Source organism: Arachis ipaensis, chromosome B09 (assembly GCF_000816755.2).
Source record: "Arachis ipaensis cultivar K30076 chromosome B09, Araip1.1, whole genome shotgun sequence".
Classification (NCBI taxonomy): Eukaryota; Viridiplantae; Streptophyta; class Magnoliopsida; order Fabales; family Fabaceae; genus Arachis; species Arachis ipaensis.
In genome coordinates, this window is record NC_029793.2 from 19,208,080 (window position 1) to 19,218,659 (window position 10,580).

The following is a 10,580-nucleotide window of genomic DNA, read 5'->3' on the forward strand; positions in this document are numbered from 1 at the left end:
TGAGCAACGTGAGCAACGTTAACTCCCACGTTAACTTAGTTAACGTGGAAGCTAACATGGATGAAAGAATGATGAGCCAACGTTAGTGACACTCACCTTTGTCACTAACGTTGGAGATGGCTATCACCACTACGTTAGAAGCCACGTTAACCTAGTTAACGTGAACTCTAACGTGGGAAGTAGGGGCATTTTGAAACGTTAGTAACAAAGGTAAGTGTCACTAACGTTTTTGAAGATTTGACAAGCCTACGTTAAAGGTCACGTTAGCCACACTAACGTGAACTCTAACATAGGGAAGGGAGGATTCTCAACGTTATTGGAAAAGGTAAGTCCCAATAACGTGTGCGAAGGATCAAGAGGCAACGTTAGTGGTCACGTTGGTGCCACTAATGTTGAAGTTAACGTGGATCACCCTTGGGTTAGGAACGTTAGTGAAAAAGGTGACTGCCACTAACGTTCTCGAACCCACACTTTCACTTAACGTTAACGCCACTAACGTCCTAAGCTAAAAGTCCCTGCCTACTTCATACTTTCTCTCTGCAAGTAAAGCTAAGCCCACTGAAGAGGATAACTGCTTCAAACTCAAGATCCAAAGGCCCATATCCAAGATTTGAAGAACCAACTAGAAGATCAGAAGAGTAGTATATATATGGGTAGTTTTGAATCAAATAGGGGGTTGGAAAATTGAAGAACTACTCTCTGTATTTTACTTTCACTGTAACTTATAGTTTAATTCTCAGAATGTACTCTCCATCTATACTTTTCATTCCCAGAGCTATGAACAACTAAACCCCTTTCATTGGGTTAGGGAGCTCTGTTGTAATTTGATGGATCAATATTAGTTTTCATTATTCTTCTTCTATCTTTTCTCTTGATTTTACTAGAAAGCTTTCAATCTTCATTAAATTGGGTAGTTATCTTGGAAAAGAAGCTATTCATACCTGGATCTCTTCGAAACTTTGGAAGAGGAATGAAGAGATCATGCTAGAAATTCTTTCTCATGTTGGACCAAATTGGGGTTTGGATGGATATAGTGACATATAATCCTACCAACACTTTGATTTGGAAATACATGTGGTATAATCAGTGACCATACTTCATCTCTTATCATGAGCAATTGACTAAGGAATTGGCTATTGATTAAGATTTGAGAGATTGAATTACCAAGAAATTGGAATTCGATCACTTAAGATTGCCAAGGAGATCAATGAATGCATTGATTGAGGAAGAGATGAAAATGAACTTGTTCCGGAGAATGCAACATCTCCTAAGCCCAATGAATTCCCCATTTCTGATCTTACCCATTCTCTATAGATTCTGCAATCTACTTTTATAAGCATCTTCCCCATTCCCATTTAAGATTCTGCAATTTACTTTCGGCCATTTACATTCAGCTCTTTATTTCCAGCATTTGCATTTTCTGCTATTTACTTTCTCGCCATTTAATTTTCTGCAAATCTCAAATCTAATCCTGCTTAGTTCAACTAGAACATTCCTCTAATTAAAGTTGCTTGACCAATCAATCCCTATGGGATTCGACCTCACTCTATTGTGAGTTTTTACTTGACGACAATTCGGTATACTTGCGGAAGGAAAATTGTTGAGAGACAAGTTTTCATGCATCAAGTTTATGGCGCCGTTGTCGGGGATTGATTTTGTATCAACAATGATTAAATTGGAGGATAACTAGATTGAGAATTTTTCTTTTGTTTGATTTAAAATTCTGTTTGAGCTATTTACTTTCAGTTTAGTTATTTTCTCCCCTTTCCCCTACTTTTATTTTAGTTGTTTAGAATTCAGTCCACTAACCCACTAACTGTTTGATATATTGCATCACTCACACTAACATCAATTCTAACAGAAATACTTTCTGCATCTATTTCCTTGCTTGTGCCTTGTTGGTTGTATGACAGGGAGAAGAAGCGGGGCTTCAACTTCCTTTGATTCTGAACCTGAGAGGACCTTCCTTAGATTAAGGAGGGAAGCAAGAGGAAATAGAGTAGTTAGTGCTGAGGAAGAGGAGGAGTATTTTGAACCAAACATGGATGAAAATATGGAGAACCATCATGAAGAAGAGGCTCACAACCATGGCAGAGAAGGTCCAGCACATCAGGCTGGGCAAGAGAGAAGGGTTCTGGGTTCGTACATCAATCCAAACCCAGGAAATTACGAAAGTAGCATCCAAAGGCCAACCATACATGCCAACAACTTTGAACTAAAGTCACAGCTCATCACCCTTATTCAGAACAATTGTTCATTCGGAGGGAGTGTCCAAGAAGACCCCAATCAACATCTAACCACCTTCCTGAGGATATGTGATACTGTGAAGTCTAATGGTGTTCATCCTGACACCTATAGACTACTTCTGTTCCCTTTCTCACTCAAGGACAAGGCATCTAAATGGCTGGAGTCCTTCCCAAAGGAGAGTTTAGCAACCTGGGAAGATGTGGTGAACAAATTCTTGGCCAGATTCTATCCTCCTCAACAGATCAACAGGTTGAGAGCTGAGGTACAAACCTTCAGGTAGCAAGATGGTGAGACTCTATATGAAGCATGGGAGAGGTTTAAGGACCTGACAAGAAGGTGTCCACCAGATATGTTCAATGAATGGGTGCAGCTGCACATTTTCTATGAAGGTCTTTCTTATGAATCGAAGAAGGCAGTAGACCACTCATCCGGGGGATCTCTGAACAAGAAGAAGACCATTGAAGAAGCCATAGATGTCATTGAGACTGTAGCTGAGAATGACTACTTCTATGCTTCTGAAAGAGGCAACATTAGAGGAGTGATAGAGCTAAACAATGTGGATACACTGCTGGCCCAAAACAAGCTTATCACCAAGCAGCTGGCTGATCTTACCAAGAAGATGGAGAGGAACCAAGTAGCAGCAATCACCACCTCATCAGCAACCCAAGAGGGAGTGAAAGTAGAGGCAGAGTATGAGCAAGAACAAGCCAACTACATTGGAAACTCACCTAGGAAAGCACATGATCCATACTCCAAGACCTACAATCCTGGTTGGAGGAACCACCCAAACTTTGGGTGGGGAAATCAACAAGACCAAGACCAAGATCAGAGATGCCACAACCCCAACAACAATGCAGCCCACCAACATTCCACGCAAAGATCATATCAACACCCACCTAACAACACACCTCAACATCCATACCAAAGCCAAAACGGCCCTTTTCATCCCTCCAACCTCAACTCACCATCATCTGAAGATAGACTCTCAAGGATTGAGACTATACTTGAAGGCATATGCAAAGAGATTTAAGATAACAAGGTGTTCAAAGAGGAGGTGTGAGCCAGTATCGAGAACCAGGGAGACACCATCAAGAGGCTGGAATTTCAAGTGGGATACTTATCTGAGAAGATTCCCAAACCTACTAATAGCTTTCCGAGTGACACAGAGAAAAATCCGAGAGGTGAAGCAAAGAAAGTCAGATGGGAAGATTGCAAGATGGTTACTATAAGTGATAAGGAGACTGAGGAAGAGCTGAACAACCCATTAGAACAACCTGAAGATACTTTCACAGGAAAGCAAGGGGAGAATCATCAAGAAACCACAATTACATAGAAGGAGCTGACACAGAAGGAGCTGCTGAGACTCTATGCACCCTTTCCCCAATTACTAAATGGCTGTGTAGAGAAGAGAATATACTCAAGGTTTCTTGACATGTTTGCATCCCTCCATGTAAACATACCATTCATCAAGGCCCTTCAGCGAATGCCCTCATACATTAAGTATATGAAGGAGCTGTTGACCAGAAAAAGCTCACTCAAGAGAGGACAAACAATAGTGATGAATAAGGAGTGCAGTGCCCTCATTCAACCCGAGTTGCCTACAAAAAGGAAGGACCCAGGGAGTTTTCACATCCCCTGTGCCATAGGGGAAACCATGTTTAATAAAGGACTTTGCGATTTGGGAGCAAGCATCAACTTGATGCCTTTATCCCTTATGAAGAGGCTGCATATCAATGAGATAATGCCCACAGATGTAGTCATCAGACTGGCTGACAAGACTAAAAAACAAGCAGTAGGAGTGGTTGAAAATGTGCTGGTGAAGGTTGGAAACTACTTCCTTCCCACAGATTTTGTCATATTGGAAATGGAGGAAAGTCATCTCCATCCAATCATATTGGGGAGACCATTCCTAGCCACAGCCAGAGCACTTATAGATGTGGAGCGAGGAGAGCTAATTTTGAGGATCCATGATGAACAACTCACATTCAATGTTTTCAAACCCTCACAAGAAACAGATCAAGAGAACCAAGAACCAAAGAAAGATCACAATGAGATACTGATAGAAGAAACAAGCACTGAAGCACAACCAGCACATCTGGGAGTCCCCTTGGTTGAAAAAAAGATAATCAACAGCTGTCACAGCTAGAGAAAACTCAAGTGGAGCCAAAACCACCAGAATCACATGAGACCGGCAACAAAATCTCCACAGGAAAAGAGACCACAAAAAGCAGGATAACAGCAAAGAAGAAGGTACCAAGGAGATGGAGGAACAAGAAGATCCCTACAGAAGATTTCTCTCCAGGAGATAAAGTGATCTCAGCTTACTTCCCAGCTATTCCCCCCCAATCTCCCCACTATCCCATCTCAGCTACCTAAAGTCTTTACCATCAACAGAGTTCTCTTCCTAGAACATGTGGAGATCCTTGATGAAGCCAATGGAGATAGATTTACTGCAAGGGGGGAGGACTTGAAGCACTACCAACCACCCTGATAAAGGCAGAACGTCAAGCTAGTGACGCTAAAGAAGTGCTTCATGGGAGGCAACTCATGTTTTACATGCTTTTAAAAATAGTTAATAATGCAAGGTTGATGAATTTCAAATCAACTTGATATGCACTTGAATGAATCCTTGTGTGCAACATATAGTGAGGAACAAGTTTGGTGTTTAAGGCACACTAAGAGAACATAAATGTAACCCACATCATGTCACTCTTAGAGGCCTTGAACGAATCTTTTACACCACATGGCACCAAACTAAGTTTGGTGTTGCCAATGTTGCATACACGGATGTTGAGTTAGTCAGTTGGTTTGCACTCATGAATAGCATTTAGTTAGTTAAAAACAAAAACTTTAAAAAGTAGTTAGCCTTTTAATTTTGCCGCCACTTTCTATAAATGTGTTTTTAATCACATTTCTTTTATTTTGTAGGAGCATTGATGGGGCAATTGAAGGGTTCGGATAACACAAAAGAAAGATACTACACACGTGTCTTCAAGGGGATTGTATTGGGAATGGTTGCCATGCAACATTGGAAGAAGAACAAGCTTGGAAACTAAACCAACCCCATCATAAAGTTGGTGATCCTTGTGCTCACCCATGCTAAACCCCATCCGTCCATCACACAACCACCCCATCAATCCACACCTTTTATTCACTCATCACTTTCCTATGTAAGTGAGTCCTAGTCCGTACTTCCCTTCACATTCCAATTCCGATTCCTTACACTACACACCTTCGGCATCCCTTCATCACACCCTGTCTCTACTGGCCAATTTCACCACTCATCACTAACCTCAACACCCTTTCTTTTCAAAAGTCACTCATGGCATCATCAAGCTCTAAAAGAAGAAAGGGAAAGGAGCCTATGGAGCAACGCCCTTTCGATGAAAAGAAGTTTAGAACTTTTTATCATGCACTCCAATTTGGATGGATGGCTGATAAGGAGATCATATATGAGCTAGGCTTTCAAGTCAAGAAAACCGAGTGCCCCAAAATCACAGAGAAGGTAGAAAAGAGAAGATGGGAGCTCCTCACCGATCCGGTCACCGCAAGAATAAATGCAACGCTCGTGAGAGAGTTCTACGCAAATGCGGTGAGGTATGATAAGAAAGAGGAGTCTTATATAAGTTTTGTGAGAGGGGTGACGGTGGATTTTAGTCCCATGAGCATCACGAGAGTGCTGAAGCTACGGACCATACCTTTTGAGGAAGAAAGTTATCAATCTCGAATAGATGGTAATCCTAATTATGACCAGATTGTGAAAGATATCTGCATACAAGGGGCAGACTGGATGAGAGATCCCAATGGAAAACCCAAATTTATCAAAAGAGGTGATCTCACCCCTGAAACAAAGAGATGGTTTGAAATTGTAAGGAGATCCATCCTTCCTGCTAGAAATAACTCAGAGGTGAATATTAAGAGAGCAACAATGGTGCAATGCATACTAAAAGGGGGAGAGATCAAAGTGCACGAGCTCATAGCCCAAGGCATTAGGAAGATGGCTGAGAAAAGTGATTCTGGAGGAAGGTTAGGCTATCCCAGCACCATTTTCCGCCTATGTGACAAGGCCGGGGTAGTATTCGAAGATGAAAACCCCGAATGGATACTTAGTTGGACAGCTACCTATAGTACATCCGGGAATCACAAAATATGACGAAGTGAAGGATGAGTTAGCACGAGAAGAAAGAGTAAAGGTAGAGAAGAGTCATGAATCAGTAAAGAAGGCACTTGAAGACTGGAAAAGAGCCAGACTAGCACGGATACAAGGAAGTACAAGTGGACACAAAGAGGACAAACAAGAAGGAGAGCAGGAGCAACCCCAAGAGTAAAAGGTGGTGGAGTTCCCTCATTGTCCCATCTCTTTTTCAAGTTTTTAAATAAGGAAAATCATGTATGAAATAGAACATGCTTCCATGGTAGTTTAGGATTTTCAATTCTATTTTTAGTATTCTCCTTGCTTAGGTCTATGATTACTAGTCAAATTGCCTGTTTTCAATTCCATCTTGCTTATTGTGTTGCTTGTCTCCTTTTGAATCAAATAAAAAGAGATGTTATGAAAGACCAGAGTGGAGTTCATATTGTGGAGTAAGTTTCTAAGTTTGTGGTATGGTAATAGATTAGCTAAGTTAGTTCACCAATAAGGTGGGAAGGACCTTTTCTTTACTGGTAGTTGGTAGTTTCATGCATTTTCTTAGGAAATAAGCAAGTTTTGGGTAGAATTTCACTTACATCTTGATTCAAGCAAACATTGTGCACTTTACATGATTTCATGAGAATTATGCAAGAATTGTATAACAAACTGAATGATGCATGTCTCATGATTTGAATTAGAACTTTGATGCACTCTATTGCTTGATTTCAGGACAAAGGAAGCAAGGAAGAACCACGTTAGCAGCCATGTTAGTCTAACTAACGTAACCACTAACGTGGGATGGGAGCTAGCTTGCAACGTTAATGAGAAAAGTAATCGCCAATAACGTCCTTGAAGCCATCATAGCCCACGTTAAGAGTCACGTTAACTAAGTTAACGTGAACTCTAACATGGAAGAAGAAAATGAAGCCAACGTTAGTAACACTCACCTTTGTCACTAACGTTGGACCAAGCTCATATTAGCCACGTTAAGAGCCACGTTAACTCAGTTAACATGGACTCTAACGTAGGGACTCACCTTTGTCACTAACATTGGAGATGGCTATCACCACCACGTTAGAAGCCACGTTAACCTAGTTAACGTGAACTCTAACCTGGGAAGTAGGGGCGTTTTGAAACGTTAGTGACAAAGGTAAGTGTCACTAACATTTTCGAAGATTTGGCAAGCGTATGTTAAAGGTCACGTTAGCCACACTAACGTGAACTCTAACGTAGGGAAGGGAGGATTCTCAACGTTATTGGAAAAGGTAAGTCCCAATAACGTGTGCGAAGGATCAAGAGGCAACGTTAGTGGTCACGTTGGTGCCACTAATGTTGAAGTTAACGTGGATCACCCTTGGGTTAGGAACGTTAGTGAAAAAGGTGACTGCCACTAACGTTCTCGAACCCACACTTTCACTTAACGTTAACGCCACTAACGTCCTAAGCTAAAAGTCCCTGCCTACTTCATACTTTCTCTCTGCAAGTAAAGCTAAGCCCACTGAAGAGGATAACTGCTTCAAACTCAAGATCCAAAGGCCCATATCGAAGATTTGAAGAACCAACTAGAAGATCAGAAGAGTAGTATATATAGGGGTAGTTTTGAATCAAATAGGGGGTTGGAAAATTGAAGAACTACTCTCTGTATTTTACTTTCTCTGTAACTTGTAGTTTAATTCTCAGAATGTACTATCCATCTATACTTTTCATTCCCAGAGCTATGAACAACTAAACCCCTTTCATTGGGTTAGGGAGCTCTGTTGTAATTTGATGGATCAATATTAGTTTTCATTATTCTTCTTCTATCTTTTCTCTTGATTTTACTAGAAAGCTTTCAATCTTCATTAAATTGGGTAGTTATCTTGGAAAAGAAGCTATTCATACTTGGATCTCTTTGGAACTTTGGAAGAGGAATGAAGAGATCATGCTAGAAATGCCTTTTCATGTTGGACCAAATTGGGGTTTGGATGGATATAGTGACATATAATCCTACCAACACTTTGATTTGGAAATACATGTGGTATAATCAGTGACCAAACTTCATCTCTTCTCATGAGCAATTGACCAAGGAATTGGCTATTGATCAAGATTTGAGAGATTGAATTATCAAGAAATTGGAATTCGATCACTTAAGATTGCCAAGGAGATCAATGAATGCATTGATTGAGGAAGAGATGAAAATGAACTTGATCTGGAGAATGCAACATCTCCTAAGCCCAATGAATTCCCCATTTCTGATCTTACCCATTTTCTATAGATTCTGCAATCTACTTTTATGAGCATCTTCCCCATTCCCATTTAAGATTCTGCAATTTACTTTCGGCCATTTACATTCAGCTCTTTATTTCCAGCATTTGTGTTTTCTGCTATTTACTTTCCCCCCATTTAATTTTCTGCAAATCTCAAATCTAATCCTGCTTAGTTCAACTAGAACATTCCTCTAATTAAAGTTGCTTGACCAATCAATCCCTGTGGAATTCGACCTCACTCTATTGTGAGTTTTTACTTGACGACAATTCGGTATACTTGCCGAAGGAAAATTGTTGAGATACAAGTTTCTATGCATCAACTTCCAACTTCCTCATTCATCCTACCACCTGCCAAGTCTCCACTTTCATCAATCTCAACTCAATATTTCAAATTCAAATAATTTTTAATATACATAATTAATTATTTATATCAAATACAATATCAACTTCACCACCAATATAGTACCAACAACAACTTCAAATTCATTAGCCATTATACATATACCAAATTACACACACGTCATCCATACAAGCCTCTATCACAACCTCCAAAACCATTAACCACACACATAATAATCAATATCAATCAACCACAACATCACAATTCAATTCCTATCTTAAGGCCACTAGCCTAAGTTTTCACGATACATTATATTTTAATTACGAGAAATCGAAACCATACCTTGGTCGATTCCTCCCTAATGCTCGAAACACCACAAGTATTCACCATAAAAAAAAATTCACAGCCCCAAAGTTCAAGCTCAAGCTCCCAACTTTGTCAATTTGCCTCTAATATCACCAAATTGTTTCCAAATACATAATTCAATCTAAATTTTCATACAACAACACTAGAATTACCTTAGGTTTCACAAATTTAGTAATCTTGACAAGGGTAAGGGTTTCCTTACCATTACCCATAAGTCAAATGGAAAAATTTGGTGATTACTCGCCGCTAGAGTTTACGTAAACCATCAAAATGCCAAAACTCTCAACATCCAAAACACAAAGAAATCACAAACTGAAAAGGGAAGAATTGGATACGAAATCAGAATATCCTTACCAAATTGTTGGGTGGGTTTTGTAGAGAATTTCGAGACGAACGTGTGGCCGCTGACGGCTCGTCAATCGGAGCTTCGGATCAAAAGTTATGGCGAAATAAAATTTGAGTGAGGGTTTGGGCGTTTCACTTGTGTTCTTCCCCCCTTTTCTTTGCTTTCAGCGTGTTTCCCTGATTTGGGAAAGAAGGAGAGCTGATGCTCTTATATATTGTGGGCTTGGGTTGGGCCTTGGGCCCATTTTGGGCCCGGTTTAACTGGTTTGGCTCGTTTGACCCAAATTCTTTTTCATATTTTAATTTTTTCTACCATATTAAACTATAAAATTCTATTTTCTAATTTTTTAAATAATAATTAATTTATTTGCTAATTATTTACTAATTTTTCGGGTTTTACATTCTACCCTCCTAACAAAAATTTTTGCCCTCGAAAATTCGCTCTCAAATGGAGACTAAAACATAGAATTGATGACTATTGATACTTACATTAACAATTTGGCCATGAGAAGAACAGAAAAAATTCAAGTTCGGTGACAAAGGAAAATAAATTCAAGTTATGGATTTAGTCAATCTTTTTCATTGGCTATCCTTTTCTCTTTTCTTTTTGCTATTAGCTCGGGAATCCATGAAAATTCATTACACTTTAAATTTAGTAATATCAATTTTTCACCAGACTCAAAGAATTGCTTAAGCATGAACTTTCATCAACATGCAGCAACAAATGAAACCATTGTATTTGCAACAATAAAACTTATTCAAAAATCCAGTAGATAACCAGTGATTGAATAAAGATTAAGTATATACCTGAGCAACTCGATCAATATCCAAAAGCAATAATGCTTTTCTAGTCTCCGGTACTTTCAGAAAAAGAATATGCCAAATTTTTTATGCCAGAAATGAA